The sequence below is a fragment of the Podarcis erhardii genome (assembly GCF_964252035.2).
Source record: "Podarcis erhardii genome assembly, chromosome: 4".
NCBI classification, from domain to species: Eukaryota; Metazoa; Chordata; class Lepidosauria; order Squamata; family Lacertidae; genus Podarcis; species Podarcis erhardii.
In genome coordinates this window covers 2961933-2980390 of record NC_138508.1, presented here as the reverse complement: position 1 = coordinate 2980390, position 18458 = coordinate 2961933, and the positions used below count along the sequence as shown (strand labels likewise).

At 45.0% G+C, this 18458-nt stretch overlaps 2 protein-coding genes across 8 annotated transcripts in view; one reads left to right on the top strand and one right to left on the bottom strand.

Annotated features, from left to right (window-relative positions):
- The window catches only part of LOC309340951 (uncharacterized protein), a 147255-nt gene that overhangs the window by 29300 nt on the left and 99497 nt on the right, over nucleotides 1-18458 (top strand). The window lies entirely within an intron of this gene.
- The window catches only part of LOC309341271 (uncharacterized protein), a 54112-nt gene continuing 47203 nt past the window's right edge, over nucleotides 11550-18458 (bottom strand). For all 5 annotated transcript variants that reach the window (XR_014156169.1, XR_014156170.1, XR_014156172.1 and 2 more), the window contains exon 7: nucleotides 11550-11573. The gene's annotated coding sequence lies outside the window, so the exon portion shown is untranslated. The remainder of the gene's footprint in view (nucleotides 11574-18458) is intronic.

Below are 18458 nucleotides of genomic sequence, written 5' to 3'. Positions count from 1 at the left end.
TCTTCGCATTTGTAGCAGATACGGTTGTCTCGGGAGTCGGGTCCCCTTTGTTTGCTTTTGTCTTTGTAAGGGGGGACCCCTCCTGCATAAGCCAATACTCGTGGAGAGTCGGGCTTCTGATCTTTCTTTCTCCGCTCGTCCCTAGAATTAAAGACTGACTTGGCGATGGAAAGAATTTCAGTTATAGTCTTTCCGTCATACCCCAGGTGTGTGTTTAGGGCTTTCCTTATGTCTGCCGTGGCTTGGTCCTTGAAGAAGCCTTTAACTATGACTTCATGTTGGGGACTCTCCGGGTCTATCCCGCCCCAAGTTTTGATAGCAGAGAATAAGCGGGAGTAATAGTCGGACAGGTGTTCTTCTGGCCCTTGAAGGACAGCTTGGACTTTGGTCCAGTTTACATTTCGCTGACCAGCAGCTTTGATTCCATCTAAGATGGCCTTTTTGAAAAATTTTAAACCCCATATGCCATTGTCTGTGTTATAGTCCCAGTCAGGGTCATTAAGTATCGTCTGAGCGGTCAGTGGGGCCATCGAGGCGGGACGATTTGGTTGGTAGTCTTCTCGGGTTAGAGCCTCCCCCGCCTTTGCTAGTATTTCTCTCTTTTCCGCCTCATTAAAAAGGGCCCCAAGCAACATATGCACATCTGCCCATGTAGGGTTGTGAGTGGAGAAAATGGTGGCCACCTGGCGGTGGCATTTGTCAGGGTCGTCTCTTAAGGAGGGCATCTTGTCAGACCAGTTCATCAAGTCCGAAGTAAGGAAGGGCTGATGAGTAAAAACCATGCGGGGTGGGTCTACTGCCCTGACTGGGGGTATAGGTAATGCTCGCAGAGGGAAAGCGCCTTCTATTTCTCCGTTCTGCAGATTATCCCTGTTTCTATTTCTGCTGGAGACGGGTCCCTCTCTTCCTCCATTAAGAAATTGCCCGTTGAGTAAGAGTCCAAGATCCAAGTCTACTTGGTCTTCTCCTAAGTTGGGTGTACTTGAGGAAGGGTTGGGCGGCTGGGTATTCGGTATGTTTTGAGAAGGGGCAGCAGCGGGTTGGTTTGTTACGCTTTCTCTCAGTCCCGCACCTTGGGAAGGGGTAGCGGCGGTTGGATTTGTTACGCCTTCCCTCGGTCCCGCGCCCCCCCACCAGCTCCTGTTCTGTCTCCTGCCCCGGGTCCTGGCGGTCGGGGAGCCCGTGGTTCAGGGTAGTAGAAAGGAACGAGGGTCCTATCCAATTGTTCCTCCTGGGCTCTAATCTCATCATATGGAGGGGGTCCGGTTGGTTTTAAAACAGCCATTTGACGGGCAATTTGGGCTTGCTTCTGTTGAAATAGTTCGCGGGCTTCGACGAAGACATTTAGGTAGTATAGTTGTCGGGGCTTCTCATCAGCTAAATAGGACTTAAGTGCTTGCATTCTTACGAGGTTAAAGGAACCATGAGGCGGCCATTGGGAAAGTGGTTCCAGGTGGTGAGTAAAAGCGACCCACGAGATGTTACAGAGATCCCTCAGTTTGGATTTTGAGAGTCCCTTTCTCCCTCTCAATTCCTTCCAGTTAAGGAGGACGAATTGCAGAGGGGTATCGGAGTCCTCTCTAGAGCGGAAAGGCTTCCTAGAAGCCTTGTCGCCAGGAGGAGTCCAGTCAGAGTGTTGAGAAGCGTGGGCTCCCATTACTCTATCCTACAAAATGGGGTTTCGCTAGCGACGCGTCCTACAGACGAAAGGGTAGACAGATAAAAGAAAAACGGGGGGGATAGGAAAAAAGAGGGGGGAGAGAAGGTAGAGAAAATAGTGTTCTTTCAGTAATTAAGGTACCTTGGTTTATCTCTATAGAACTTAATCTTGTCTACTATCGAACCGTAATTAACCTAACATTCATAACTCTCAAACATCAGCCTTGAACTCACGGGCCTCTCCCTTTACCCGATACACAAACACAAATCCTAGAATTCTACTGCAGAACTGCTTACACAACTGGTCCTAGTGTGGGGCCCCAATCCGTGAGCCGCCCCTTCTACCCTTCACGACAACCTCCTGCCTAGCCGTTGTGACTAAGTTCGGAGCCCCTACTGGATGCTTGCGTAGTGCAATGCCAGATCAAGGCCCAAGAAAATGAAGGTTTGGAAAGGAAAAGCAAACGACCTTGCGTTCTCACGTACCCGGGTCATCCCTAACAAAGGTTGCCAGGCAGGAGGGACGGCTTCGTTTGCATAATTAGAAGAGAGAGAGAGAGAGAGAGAGAGAGAGAGAGAGAGCGCTTTGAAGGACCCCTCTGGACGACTCCGAGAGAGGGACGTCAGAGAAAACAGTAAAGAGCCACGCTTTCCCGGACTCAATTCCAAGACGGAAAACGGGGGAGAAAAGAGATAGAGAGATTAAGACGTTCCTGGACGACCCCGAGAGGGAATGTCGGAAAACAGTAAAAGTACCACAATTTCCCCGGTCACGTCCCGCGTAAGAAATTGGGGGGAGAGAAAGGGAAAGGATTTGACATTCCTAGACGACTCCGAGAGGCAATGCCAGACAGTAAAGTTCCGCGACCTCCCTGGCCACTTTCCGAAAGGGGAGAATCGGGGGAGAAAAGAATAGAGCTAAAACGTTCCTGGCTGACCCCGAGAGGGAACGTCAGAAATGAAAGAAGGAAAGTCTGGCTGTCGTGAGGACGTTTCTTTCCACCCGCCTCCCAATGTGTCTTACTTCAAACCATACTCACGTTCGAAGATGTCCCCCGCAGATCCCGGGATCCTTTTCTTTTAGCCGGCTTTTACCTCGCCTTTGCTCTCTCTGGTCGGGCTTCTGGTGACGGTTGATTACCGCCCGCAAAGAGGAGGCAGGGAGAGGAAAAAGGGATCCCTGGGCTAAGGTTGCCCAGTGGCGCCCGATCCCCTCTATCTTCCCTCTCACCTCTGCAGGAGAACCAAGTGTCCCTGAGCACGGTCGCCAAAACTGTTACCGGAAAATCCGAGGGCTCTCTTGGACAAATGAAGACACCAACCAGAGCAATTCAGAGCAAAACAGCAGCCAGTAGGCTCGGTCTTTATTAAAGAGAAAGACTGTCGCGACAGGACTCCCACCGCCCACGAGGTGAAGCAAGATGGAAGCCCAGAACAAAGGACGACCCTAACTTTTATTAGTTCCTAATCCCCTATGCTACACCCCGAAAATTACATCATATTTACATCATGTTTACATTAAAATTAGGAGGAGTCGAGGAGGGGCTACACAGGTAATTTGAGTGTCCTGGCACCTGGCCGGAGCCTCCTCTCCCCTCCCCACATGGGTCATTTCCAAGAAGAAAAGAGAAGGGTGAAGTTTCCTGCCCCCCTGAGGGGAATCCGGTCAGAGTCCTTTGTGAGGGTCCACGCGGAATACACTAAAACATGCAGGTTATTGTGTTCCTGATAGCCTTCTGTCTGAGCCCATCACGATGGCTATCAAGGTTGTCACGTCAGGCCGCAGAGTACGTGACCGCTCGGTCAAAGGATTATGGCTGCCCCATAATCGGGCCACCCCCCCCCTTTGATAGTCCTTGTAACATGTAATAAAATAAAAGTGGTCCGATGAAAATCCGAGGTACGACTGATTTTTGGTGAATTTTATAAAGAATATTGTCCTTGAAGTTCAAAGTACTTTCGCCTTCCGGAAGTAGCTTGCTACATTTTGATTAAATCAGTCACGGTCCATTGAACTCGGAAACAATGTATTGAGAGCTGTCAAAAGGTGAGGGAACAGACGCTTGCAGCCTGCAGTACCAGCGTGGCCGCCGCAAGGGGCGCTGTTTGACAATGTTGATTGGCTGAGGCGGCTCCGTTTGACCTAGAGTTCAGTCGGCCGGTCTACTCATAATAAAGATAGGGCGATGCGGAGCGCTATAGCGGAAAGTTGTCAGGCTAGCGCTTCCTTATTTACGGAAGGCTTTTAAGAGATGGACCTCTAAAGGGACATCTCTGTTGGTTTCTGCTCTCTTCACTGTGCAGCGAAGTGCTTGTCACAAGACAATGTTTACATTCCACAGTCAGAGTTACTGTTGGTTTTTCCCATGGGAAAGGGAGACTGGATGTGACGTACACTGTTTTCCTGTTTTTCACTGTTCTTTGCAGTTCAGTGTGTGCTTTAGAGGAGAGAGGATGCTTTTCTCTGCTCCGGCAGAGGCAAGATGTTTTTTCTGTAACATACCAGCTTTGAAGTGTAAATAAAGCAATATACAGTATGTAGCACGTACTCCTCATCCTTCCGCTGTGCACGGGACTGCTGCTTATCAACAATATTTGGTTCCGGGCCCAGAAAAACGCAGTCATCTTAAGAATGGGCTCCAGAAGTCGAATCGGAGTGCCGGCAAAGGATCGGAATGCAGGGGGACAGATCGGAACGGAATCTGCTCTGCGCGTCAAGATGATTGATGAGGTATGTGCTACTGCTCCGGGCAGCCTGCCAGCTTCTAATTAATGGCTTTATGGCTGGACTTTGAACTTTTAAGGCAGTTTTGCCGGGCCGGGGAAATCGAAAGTAACTTTTAAAAGTGCTCTTGGAGTAAAGCAGCTGCAGAAGTGACGCAGCATGGATATAAGGCAGCATAGAGAAAGCACTTTAGAACTTTCCTTTTGAACTTGCCTTTGGAATGAGGTTTGAAGCAGCTGCAGTTAAGCAGAATGGCACAGGCTCACAGAGGCTGTTTTGAACTTGCTTTTGGAATGAAGCAGCACAGACGCAGCTTGTATAAAGCAGCATGATTTAAAGCAGCAGACATGACGCAGAAGGCTAATGCCAGAGTCATGATGGCCCTTCAGGATGCTTGTGGAATTCCTAAGCTCAATAAGAATAACTATGCGGACTGGGTTCTCTATGCAGAGGCTATTCTGCGGAAAGAGGGTCTGTTTGAAGTTATTACAGACACCCCCCCAGCTCCAGTTACAGATGCATGGGAAGCTAAAGATTCCAAAGCAAGGGGAACTCTTACATTGATAGTATCCCCAGAAGAGCTCTGTCTATTGCGTGATAAGACCTCAGCCAGACAAATTTGGGACGCTTTGAGAGAGGCTCACTTGAGGACAGAAGCTGGATCCACTATGTTTTACTTTAACAAGCTGCATAATATGGCTCTTGCTGAAGGTGGAGATGTGCGTAAACATCTGATGGAGATGCAAAATCTGAGACATGAGCTGCAACAGAGAGGACTCAACTTTCCAGAGGCTGTGTATTCCTTCATGATACTACAATCTTTGGGTTCAGGTTGGGAGTCTGTTGCGACTCAGATTGCTGTACAGCCTACTGCTCAGCTGACAGTGGACTATGTTACTGCCGTAATTCTCAATGAAGCAGATCGCCGTGGTGCTAGCTGCATGGGCAAGCGGGAGACTTCGCAGACGTCATCCCATAGTGCAGTGGAACCACCAGATGGCGCCAAAGCTTTGAAGGCAGTGAAATGCTACTCGTGTGGACGTCTAGGCCATATGAAGAGGGAATGCAAATATCCCAGGGCCAAGACAGAGCAGCGCAGCGGAAGCTCATCGCGTGGAAGAGGCCAGAGCAAAGGCAAAGGTCCGGTGTCCAGGACAACGCAGCACAAGGCAATGGTCTCACGCTTCACTCCAAAAGATGCAGAGGTCCAGAAGACGTCTAGATCTTTCTTCGTGGTTGATTCAGCAGCGACCCACCACATGTGCAACGATAAGCGACTGTTCGTGTCTTTTACACCGCAGGAAGGTGCGATTCACCAGGCGGATGACCACACAATCCCCAGTAAAGGCTACGGAACTGTTGTTCTTCACAGTTTGGACTTATCGATACAGAATGTGCTTTATGTGCCGGATGCCAAACATAATCTGCTCAGCGTTGGACAGCTGAATGAGCGGAATATTGACGTTTCCTTTAAGAACAAAAGGTGCATCATCACAAAGAAAAATGATTATGTATTGTATGCTGAATATGTTGATCGTTTGTATGTTTTGTATTATGATGATGTTGTGCAGGATGACACTTGTTGCATTGCAGGTTCTAACAAAAGTTTGCATGCAGAATGTATTCACGATTTTCATCGAAAATTTGGTCATTTGCATTTTGAGGCAGTATCTAAGATGCCTGCCTTGGTTGAAGGTATGACTATTAAACCCTGCAGGTACCACATGAAGTGCAAGGCATGCGCAGCAAACAAGGTGAAAATGGCTGCAAAAGGTAAGGTGTCTAGTAGGCAAGCTATAGAACCATACCAAATTGTTCATGCTGATTTGGTTGGGCCACTAGCGCCCTCTTTGGGAGGAAACAGGTACTTCATGGTTCTCATTGATGCATTTTCCAGGTATATTTATGTGTACAATCTCAAGCAGAAATCAGAGGCTTTTCCTAGGTTCAAGGAATTCTGTGCTTGGTTGGAAAATGTGCATGGTAAGAAGGTAAAGACTCTTTTCAGTGATCGCGGGGGAGAATTCACTTCTCAGCAGTTTGAAGTTTTTCTGACTGAGAAAGGAATTCAACACGATTTGTCTAGTCCTCGCTCGCCATGGCAGAATGGACTTGCGGAACGAGCAAATCAGACATTGCTTCAAGGGTTAAAAACCTTGCTGCATGATGCTAATCTTCCAGAGAGTTATTGGGCCGAAGCTCTCTCATGTTTCACTTACAGTTATAATCGCAGGTTATCTTCAGCGATTGGTTGTACCCCGTATGAGAAGATGTTTGGCAAGAAGCCATACATCAAACACATGAAAATTTTTGGTTCTGACATGTGGGTTCACTCACCACAAAACTCCAAGTTAGACAAGCGTGGATTGCATGGTATCTTTCTAGGTTATCAGAAAGGGTCTTACAGAATAATGATGACTGACTCAAAGGCAATTAAGCTCACAAGAAGTGTTGAGTACAATGCCAAGTGGGGGGAGAATGTGGGAATTTTCCAATGTTATCCTGATGACAGTGATGAGACTGAGGATAGTCAAAAGCAGCCACAACAACCCACACCCACTGATGAAGGTTCTGATTCTGAGTCTGAAACTGAATCGGGTGATTCAGAGGATTTCAAGAGTGCGAAAGCCTCTATGCGACCCTCTGAAAGCTCTGATCAAGAATTGGAGGAACCATTGTTCACAATAGGTCACTTTTCTCCCAAGAAGGAAGAGGAGAGTGTTGAAGACCTAAGGCTAATTCGCAGGTCACAAAGAGCCACAAAAGGCAGACCTCCAAAGAGATTTGCTGATGAATTTGCTAAGATAGCAGTAACAGCTGTTAAAAGCTCCAAGAAGGTATTTGAACCTTCAAGTTTCCAAGAAATCCAGGATTTGGATTCAAAGGAAGCTGAGCCATGGTTAAATGCCATGAAGGCTGAGCTTGATTCCTTGGAAAGGAACAAAACATGGGACCTAGTTCCAGTAGTTCCAGGAATGAAATTGCTTGGAAGCAAATGGGTCTTCAAAGCGAAGACTGATCAAAATGGCAAGATAGTCAGACACAAAGCCAGATTGGTAGCCAGAGGTTTTGCACAGGTACCAGGTGAAGACTATCACGAGACCTACTCACCCACAGTGAGGTATGAGAGCATTAGGCTTATGCTCAAGCTAGCTGCAGAGGAGAATCTACACATTAGTCACCATGATGTGAATACAGCTTTTCTGTACAGATCTCTAGATGAATCTCTTTATATGCTTCCACCTGATGGCGTACAAGTAAAACAGGGATTTGTTTGTGCTCTGAAGAAGTCCCTTTATGGTCTCAAACAAAGTGCAAGGTGTTGGCACACAAAACTCACTGAAGTATTGTTTTCTCTAGGTTTTAAACAAGGGAAAGCTGATCCATGTGTTTTTGTCAAAGAGGAGGGGCAAAAGAAACTGTATTGTTTGTTTTATGTTGATGATCTTTTATTCTTTTGGAAAGATGTCACAATGTACAATAATGCCCTAGCTCAACTGAAAGAGCACTTTGACATGAAAGATCTTGGTGAGGTAAACAACTACCTATCTCTTGAAATAGAGAGAGATCAAGATGGTAACATTCTAGTACACCAGTCACGGAAAATTGCTGATGTGTTAAGCAAACTGAACCTGATGGATGCTAACCCTGTAGACACACCGATGATAACAGGTTATCAGGTAGATGACACTGAAGAAGCATTTTCTGACACTACACTGTACAGAAGTGTGCTAGGCAAGCTAAACTTCATTGCCAGATGTTCAAGACCAGACATTGCTGTTAGCTGTAATTTGCTAAGCAGACAAGTCAACAATCCTACTGTTAAGGATTGGAAAGCTCTGAAACGCATAGCGCGGTATTTGAAAGGCACTATGCATTACAGACTGAGATTTAACAATCAGAAGTCTGGTGGTCTTGAAATATTTGCAGATGCAAGTTTTGGAAGTGACACTACAGACAGGAAAAGTACGTCTGGAGTTTGCTATATGTACAATCAGGGTCTATTTGATTGGTCATGCAAGAAGCAAACAACAGTTAGCTTAAGTACTTGTGAAGCTGAACTGAATGCACTGTCTTATTCACTTAAAGATTGTGAATGGTTGTTACAATTGTGCAAGGACATGAAAATTCCTGTCAAATGTCCAATCCAGGTTTACCAGGACAACAAAGCATGTTTGGCTTTGCTGAATTCTGAAGGTTGTAAGCAAAGCACGAAGCACTTGCAATTGAAGTTGCAACATGCTAGGAAACGTATTCAGAAGGGACTCGTAACGGTGTCCTATATGCCAGGTAATGAAATTCCTGCTGATGTATTGTCCAAGATTATATCAAGGGATCAACACTGTACCTATGTGCAGAAGTTGGGTTTGTACTGATATTGTACGAACACGCTGCCCAGTGATGTTCACAGAAAGGGGGAGGATGTTGGTTTCTGCTCTCTTCACTGTGCAGCGAAGTGCTTGTCACAAGACAATGTTTACATTCCACAGTCAGAGTTACTGTTGGTTTTTCCCATGGGAAAGGGAGACTGGATGTGACGTACACTGGTTTCCTGTTTTTCACTGTTCTTTGCAGTTCAGTGTGTGCTTTAGAGGAGAGAGGATGCTTTTCTCTGCTCCGGCAGAGGCAAGATGTTTTTTCTGTAACATACCAGCTTTGAAGTGTAAATAAAGCAATATACAGTATGTAGCACGTACTCCTCATCCTTCCGCTGTGCAAGGGACTACTGCTTATCAACAATCTCTAGGGTCAGGGAGGGGAGATGCGTGTAGGTGTGAGTGTGGTGCTTGTGCAATACACGTGTTAATGGAGGGGAGGTGATTTCCGGCGACAAACTTTACTCAATGCCTTTGCCAAAAAGGTTAAGTGATTAGTATTGGCTGCATCAATGGAGATGAATGCCATTGGGTTTTGTTCCAGGAGAAAGCGACCCTCTATTCATCCAGTCTTGGTACTAAATACCAGACCAGCTCCCTGTTCTACTACCAAGCTGTGGATGAGTGAGATCTTACTCTGACCTTGTCAATCCATCAACACGGGTTGAAAATAACTGTAAGGTACTTAAAGGGAACCATGAACTGTCTTAAACAACCCAAAACTATTGGGGATCTGTCAGTGATTCCTGCTTTGCAGGGGTTGGACTAGATGACCCTTGGGGTCTCATCCAACGCTCAGTTTCTATGTGTCTATGATTCTATCCAAGAGAGTGACGTGAACTACGCTCTCTCACACACTTACCTCATCTGCTCCTATTATTTTAGTTCTGAGATTGCTAGTTATTCAGATTGTTTAGCAGATAACTGTAGAAATATTTTCCTAAAGAGAGTGTCACTCAGTTGAGGTTCCTGCAAGTCCTTTTGTAGCTGAGCTAAGCAGCACAACCCATTGAAAAGGATGCCCTCACCCTCTTCTGAATCACCACATTCACTAGGTTAGAGAAGCAGGAAGAGCAGCCTTCCTGCCTCTCCAACCTTATGAGAAGAAGCAGCCGCTCACCTGGACCATGATGTGGAGGAGTACATCTGCAGATCTTTGGTAGCAGAGAAAAGTGCATGGCAAAATATATTTGGAGAGTGAACATATCAATTATGAAAACAGAACCTGCAACTTTTTGGAATGCATGCCATTAACAAATGTTTCTTCAGAAACCTACTGGACTGCAGCCTCCATTCCTGACAGGCACGACCATTTCTTTCCCTTGTCTTTAAAGACTCCAATCCAAAAAAACTTTTGATGCCTTTCTACTTGCTTGTTTATAAAATACTAGGGAAGGGGTGCAGAAAGAACAAATAAAATCTTTTAAGACAATGTCCTTTTCTCTAGGAGACTATAGCCCTTGACAGAAATTAAACATGCATAAAACAAGCACATTTTAAAAGCAGCAGGTGTCACATTTGAAGGTCCAATCCACATATATTGAGGAAGCAGTAAACTATACATAGTATTCCCATCAGCAAGAATAATTCCGTACAGTGGATGTGGTATTGTCCCCCTGATCACAATTATGATGATGATGGAATCAAGGAAGCATCCCAAAGAGGAAATATTGTAGGGAAGGGTAACTTCACCTGCCCTCACCGAGACTAGCTACACATGTCTTCCAGTCATGACACAGAGTTAAAATTTCCAAATGCTGTAAATGACTGTGCCATAGAACAGTTGGTCTTGGAACCACCTAGCAGGACAGTGACCTGTGTGGCAAATACTCCAATTTCCACCGCCATGTTTGTTGGTTGGCTCCAAAGACACTGGAATCAGTCTGCTTGTGGGATACTTGATGGCATGATGATGGAGTCTCACCCATGTCTGTGCCCTGTAGCAGCCCAGTAGCTCCTCTACCAGGGCTAAGGTGCTGGGAGAGGGATATACCCTGCAAGCTCCTCTAGAGTAATCTCCATGATACTCTCATGCCAGAGGCAAAACAAAAAATTCCTTCCAGTAGCACCTTAAAGACCAACTAAGTTAGTTCTAGGTATGAGCTTTCGTGTGCATGCACACTTCTTCAGATCTGAAAGCTCATACCTAGAACTAACTTAGTTGGTCTTTAAGGTGCTACTGGAAGGAATTTTTTGTTCTGACTATGGCAGACCAACACGGCTACCTATCTGTAACTCATGCCAGAGGGTTAGGGTTTGTCTGTGCAGATTTCTGTTATTTTTGTTAAGTCCATTCCTGTGGCCACATGATAACATATATTCATCTAGGAAGCTCAGAAAGATTAAAACAAGAACAACATTAATGCTCCAACCCATGCTGGTGCTGCAGTAAATACCTGGGTGGGGAGAGCTGGAAAAGGAACGCAGTCAAGAAGCTTTTATTCGAGGGAATAGACCAAAGATGTAGGTCCCCCCACAGGCCTTATCTGAACCCCTGGGGCCTCACCTATTTGTTTCCACCTGGATACTCAGGGCAGGGCAGACTTGAAGGTTGTGGGGGGGGGAGTAGCTGTGGCTTATCAAAATTCTCTTTCTCTCTCCAGGCTCTCTGCTGGGGGTGGGGGTGGGAATCTAGAGTGTGTGTTCCTGGCACTGGGAAACTGGGACAGATGAGGGAGTCTGCTGGTTTAGCACCCAGTTTGCTGCCCTGCAGTCTCCCTGCTTGAGCTGACAGGATGGATCCAGTGGGCTTCCCAAATGGCTCTGGGGGATTTTGGTGCTCCTGCCGAACTTTGGCCAAGCTCTGGAACAACCTAATAATAATAATAATAATAATAATAATAATACTTTATTTATATGCTGCCCATCCGACTGGGTTTCCCCCAGCCACTCTGGGCAACTTCCAACAAATTAAAACAGAATTGGACACCAACCATTAAAAACTTCCCTGAACAAGGCTGCCTTCAAATCTCTTCTGAAAGTCAGAGAGTTGTTTTTCCCCTTGACATCTGGTGGGAGGGAGTGCCGCAGGGCAGGTGCAACTCCCCAGAGGGCCCTCTGCCTTGGCTTGGGCCATTGACATGATTGGCCCTGAGTGCCCATTCCTGCTTCATGCAGCCTGTTTGGCCCCCTGGTATACTGCAGAGGTTAGGGCAAAGAAAGATGCTGGGAGATGGCTTTTACGCGAGTGGAGGAATAATCTGGTTGAATGCAATCGACTCCTGGTGAGGGCTCATCATCGAGCCCTCCAAGTGGCAGTGAAGGCTACAAAGAAGACTTGCTTTGCTTCCTCCATTCTGCCATCCAGCAGAGCTTTTCCAGGTAGCGCGGGGCCTGCTACAGTCTGGCCCGAAAGAGATGGTAGAAGTGAGAGCAGCTTTCTGTGTCTTCTTTTCAAAGCATTTTGACAGTTCAGGAGAGCTGATCTGAATATATCTAATGTGCGAAAGAAAGAGGGGGCTTTGCCCTGCCAGACTTAAAGTTGTATTATGAAGCCGCAGCTTTCTGCTGGCTAAAAGACTGGCTACTTCTCGAAGACACTGATGTACTGGATTTGGAAGGTTTTAACAATGCTTTTGGTTGGCATGCATACTTATGGTATGACAAGGTTAAGATCAATAAGGCCTTTAAGAACCATATTGTCAGGAAAGCAGTATTTAATGTCTGGACAAAATACAAAGACTTATTGGAAAACAAGACTCCGAGGTGGCTTTCGCCTCTGGAAGCTAAGGCCCAAAAAAGACCCAATATGGAGGCCAAATGGCCAAAATATTGGGAAATATTAGAAAAAGATGGAGACAATTGGAAATTGCAGAGTTTGGAGAAAATGAAGGATAAAGTGCGAGACTGGTTACATTACGCTCAGATTAAAGAAGTTTTTAAAAATGACAGAAAGTTAGGGTTCCAGGTGGAGAAATCGAAGTTGGAAACAGAATTGTTAGAACCAAAGACTAAGGTACTATCTAGAATGTATAACTTGCTGTTAAAATGGAATACACAAGACGAGATGGTTAAATCGGCTATGATAAAGTGGGCACAGGACATTGGGCATAACATTATGTTTGAGGACTGGGAAAGGTTGTGGACCAATGGGCTGAACTTCACTGCATGTAATGCTCTGAAGGAAAATGTAATGAAAATGATATATAGGTGGTACATGACCCCAGTTAAACTTGCCAAAATATACCACTCGTCTGATAATAAATGTTGGAAATGTAAAGAAAATGAAGGAACATTCTTTCATCTCTGGTGGACTTGCCCTAAAGTGAAGGCCTTCTGGGAAATGATATATAATGAGTTGAAAAAGGTATTTAAGTATACCTTCACTAAGAAACCAGAGGCCTTCCTTCTGGGTATTGTCGGCCAGAAGGTGTTAAAGAAGGACCGAACATTTTTTATGTATGCAACAACGGCAGCAAGGATACTCATCGCTAAGAACTGGAAAACGCAAGATCTACCCACACTGGAAGAGTGGCAGATGCAGCTGATGGACTATATGCAACTGGCCGAGATGACTGGCAGAATCCGAGACCTGGGAGAAGAGAGGACCGAGGAAGACTGGAAGAAATTTAAGACGTATTTACAAAAACATTGTAATTTGGCTGAATGCTAAGAAGGATGCTAGATTATAAATAATTGGCCACCACTAAATTAGAATTGAATTTGATGATAAGTGAGATTAAACAAAATATAAACTTTAGGGAGAATTGCTAGATTGTATTTAAATGAGTGGATATAAGATTGTAAACAAGTTGATAATTTGCTTGGAAAAACTTTTTAACGATGTAAGTGGGAGCGGGAGACGTGAGGGAGTCCAAAGAAGAGATGAAACCACGTTTTGATATAAGTAATGTTGTTTATTATTTGTGCATTTGTATCAAAAAACCTTAATAAATATCTATATATATATAAAAAATGAATATATCTAATGTTTCCCTAGGGTGGTGGGTGCATAGGAGGGCAGCAGTCTGCTCTGGCTCTAAGAGTTTTCAGCTAGAGGAGGGGCTTTCAGCTGGTGCAGAATCAGGGCTGGTTCCCACTGCACTACAATTTTTCAGCATCGTAGGGTAGCTTACCAATTTCTTTTTGCAGTTGATCATTTAAGTTGGCAAAATACTGCATTTCCATATGTTTTGAGCTGCAGCAAGTATTTCTAAGTCTAAAAGATTTGAAACCGTTTAAGGCAGGAGTATCTGAAATAACAATCTGCAAATATCAGGAAACCATTTCCAAACACTTAAAAACACTCAAGCCTGAAACAAGAAGCTGAGCTCCAGGATGGATTTCGTATGAATATAAGGGCAGACTTGATTCTCTGTGGCTGAGATCACCAACGAAAAGCCTCTGAAGACCAAAGACCCATGCAGTCCACTATCCTGTTCTCATATTAAAAGTGGCTCATGAAGTATCTCTGATGTTCCCCTCCTATGTCCTCCTTTTCTGCTGGGAATCACAGGGTCACAAAGCAATTCTGCCTTGAATTCCACAGGAAAGCCAAATGTACAAAGAATACTTTGCAGTTTTCAATTATGCTTTGTGAGATCTAAGAAAATAGAGGCACTGTAACTCTTTTCGTGATGTGGGATATAATTTCAGTGCAAGGATTTTCCCTTGTGCAGTGCAATCTTCCGCCTCCTTCCCTCCAATCTGTTCCAAAGTCCGTCCCCCCCGGAGAGCAGCTTTGGTGATGGCATGCAGGGAGAAGTGGGGGGGACGTGAGTTACAGTGTGATGGGAGAGGACAGCATTTCTAGTGGGAGATGTGAGAATCACAACTGTCTGCTTTTCTTTCTGCTGAGCAATGAAAAGGTGATGAACTCTGTTGGGTGCTGAGTTTCATTGAATATATGTATTGCTCAAGCAATATGAACCCCAAATTTAACTACAGGAATTGAACTCTGTTTAATTTAAACATGTTACAGCAAAAGTGTGGATGTGCATATAAAATGCTTACCATCCTTGTCTTCGTAGATTGGATCAGTCCCAACAACAACAGTTCGTATCATATCCATCGCCACTTGAAGCTCCTCTCTCTTTTTCAGTTCCTTCCGATCTAAGAAGGAGGGAGGTAGAAAAGAAATGAAGAAATTGTGTTCCGGCACACTAATCTGATAAGCTGGGAAAGGGGATACTTGGTTTCAAACTGCTATTAATACAGAATTTAAATTGCCGACTTATAACGTGCCCCGGGTCCTTAGGGAGAAGGGCAAATAAAATATCAAATCAACCAAAACATGAAAACGACTTCTATTAATATTTTCTGCTCTCAGCCCTTAGATTGAGGGTTCCCATGCCTTGATTGTGGCTGCCCTGGTCGTCTGAAGTCCTGGTTCCGTTTAGCCTGCTATTTCTTCACCAGATAGTTGGCCTTCCTTAGAGAGCTTTAGATTTTTGGAGTCTAGATACACCTGTCCTCTTTGTCCTACAGACTTGCATTTGCCAGGTTGCCTCGTGCTCTGCCATATGCTTAAAATATGCAAATTCTTGGGTCACTTGACTCCCTCTCCCTGAGCTTTGCTTACTTTAAAAGCGAATTCACTAGGCAAATAGGCCATGTGTTCATCTATCCAGTGCTATTTTTCTGGGAAAAGAGGCACTCAAACTCGCCATTAATGCCTCCCTTGTTCTCTTAGAATGGAAACATCACCCACCTGAGAGGGGATGGAACTGAGACCTGGTGAATTCCGGCTGAAAAAAGCCCTGCATATATCTCGATATTTAGGTAGGCTTTGGATCCAGCCACATTAGCCATGGCCTTATCCTTTGCAGCCTGTTTTCCCCAAACACTTTCCTTGAAGGGACTGGAGCCCTAGCAGAAGGCAGGGTGCCGAGGACCAGAAATGGGGGCTCTCCCACAGCAAATGAGATTTAGTTGGGAAAGGAGGAGAGAATTGCAAGCTGGGAAAGGGAATTGTCCAGGGTGTCCCAGGGACTTGTGTTAGGCTGTGCTTCTGTTCCAAGTGCTGGGACTCACTTATTCAGGGAGAACAAAGAAGAGTTTGAAGAAGAAGAAGAAGAGTTTGGATTTGATATCCCGCCTTTCACTCCCCTTCAGGAGTCTCAAAGCGGCTAACATTCTCCTTTCCCTTCCTCCCCCACAACAAACACTCTGTGAGGTGAGTGGGGCTGAGAGACTTCGGAGAAGTGTGACTGACCCAAGGTCACCCAGCAGCTGCATGTGGAGGAGCGGGGAAGCGAACCCGGTTCACCCGATTACGAGTCCACCGCTCTTAACCACTACACCACACTGGCTCTCAACAAAACAGAGCCATTGCTCTCACTGGGTGACAGCTGTAACTCCCCCCCCCCTAAAATCAAAGAGAGATGAAAGGAGTAAATGGAAGGTGGAGCCTGCCATCTCTTTTTGGAAATGCTATTGGCATTGAAGCAAAGCCCACGACAGAAGTATCACCATATGCCAATTGTGTACTTACACAGAATGAAAACCAGCAGTGTCATGACAGTAAAGATGAAAATCTCAAGTACGATCAATCTTTCACCCGTTGGAGATTTGAAGAATGTAACCAAGTCCTGAATAGCAGATGCTTGAAGAAAGAAACTTCTGCTTTAGCCATCAGTAGCCAACATACCATTGCCACTCCAGGAAAAAGGGTTTCCATATGCTGTGGAATCCATCAGCCAGAGACACTCAACTGTTCAGGGGGTGGGCAATTGGGAGGATAAAAGCAGGTGGAGACGAGATGCCTTGCTGCTTGTGGAAACTTTTCTGACCAATGTCTGGATCAGAAGACAGGAGCCTTTGATACTACTTTCTGCCCCCCAGGCAAATGACAAGATGCTCCCTCCAAACATGTAATTCCACATACACAAGCTGGGCTGGCCTGGCCATTGGCTCTTATCTCAATGTTGCTAATAAGGCAGCAGACTAACTGAGGAGGTGGAGTGCAGCTTGTGTGGTCTGCACATCTCTACCCACCCCAGACCTGCTACCTGAGGCAACTGCCTCATTCTGCCTAATTGTACAGCCATTCCTGACTGCACACACTAAAGGAACACAGCAGCCAGCAACAAAGAGTGGGCTCACCCTTGGGGTTTCTATGGGGCTTAGTGGCTCTCTGGCACCCAAAGAGCTGTGTGGGCTTTTCTCAGCACTCCTCCCTGGCACAATCCACTCCCTGCCCGTCTCTCCATCAACTTCCCTTTCCCGCGCATTCCTCTACTTTATGAGAAACCTCAGCCCATATGACTGTGTTGTATACAGACCACCAGTTTCATTTGTTTTTGCTTTACGCTTTCTGGACCCTGCGTTCCTTCTGGACGCTCCACGCTTTGCAAGCGCTAGCTTCCCCATCCTCTTGCTTTTGTCTGAGTAAGAATAAGACATGAACAAATGGAGAACAACACTATGAGCACATTAGGTACAGAGTGGGGTCTATCAGTATTAGACCATCCTTTCCCGTAAAGAGGTTGTTGAGTCCAATATAACTGAAATGTCTTTCTTTTTCTTTTGCTAGATCAATCTCAGTTTTGAACCAAAAGAAATGTTCTATATGGATTCCAATGCATTTTTTAAAATTGTTTTAGGTAATTTTGCACTTTCTCATTTTGCATCCTATTCCTCTCTAAACTCCTGGACGTCTCGTTTGCAGGACTCCATTAAGATGTTCACCATTTACTAGATCTTGTGGGATCTATGAGGTCTTCCTATGTTCCTGGGTGCCAACTCCCTGCATCATAGGCATCCTGTTTTTTTTTTTTTTATAATAATTTTTATTGATTTTACAACATAAACAAAAAACAAACAAACATAATGCGACTTCCCCAAACCTCCCCTTCACTGCATCCAAATTTCAAAATTTTTAGCAATTCTTCATCCCATTTTTATATTTAGTTCTCTTTAAAAAGAGTTTCTGCTTTATAAATTTCAATTTATAGCTGTAATTCTTTGTGTCCAATCCCCTGACATCTTAACATTCCGAAATTTTACAACAATTTTTAAGATAGATTTTAAATTTTTTCCAGTCCTCCTCCACTGTCTCTTTCCTCTGGTCACGGATTCTGCCGGTCATCTCTGCCAGTCCCATAAATTCAGTCACCTTGGTCTGCCATTCTTCCAGAGTAGGTAGTTCTTTAGTCTTCCAATACTTCGCCAAAAGGATTCTTGCTGCTGTTGTTGCGTACATAAAAAAGGTCTTATCTTTCTTTGGTACCAATTGGCCGACCATGCCCAGGAGAAAAGCCTCCGGTTTCTTTACAAATGTCCACTTAAGGATTTTCTTAATTTCATTATAGATCATTTCCCAGTAGGCCTTAATCTTTGGGCAGGTCCACCAAAGGTGATAAAAGGTTCCTTCACATTCATTACACTTCCAGCAATTGTTATTGGGCAAATGATATATCTTTGCTAGCTTGACTGGGGTCATGTACCACCTATAGATCATTTTCATTAAGTTCTCTTTCAGGGCACTACATGCCGTAAATTTAATACCTGTGGTCCATAACTGCTCCCAGTCAGCAAACATAATATCATGGCCGATATCTTGTGCCCACTTAATCATGGCTGATTTAACCGTTTCATCTTGTGTGTTCCATTTTAGCAGCAGATTATACATTCTAGACAAATTCTTAGTATTGGGTTCTAGCAATTCTGTTTCTAACTTTGACCTCTCCTTCTGAAATCCTAGTTTTCTGTCCTGCTTAAAGGTTTCATTAATCTGATAATAATGTAACCAATCTCGG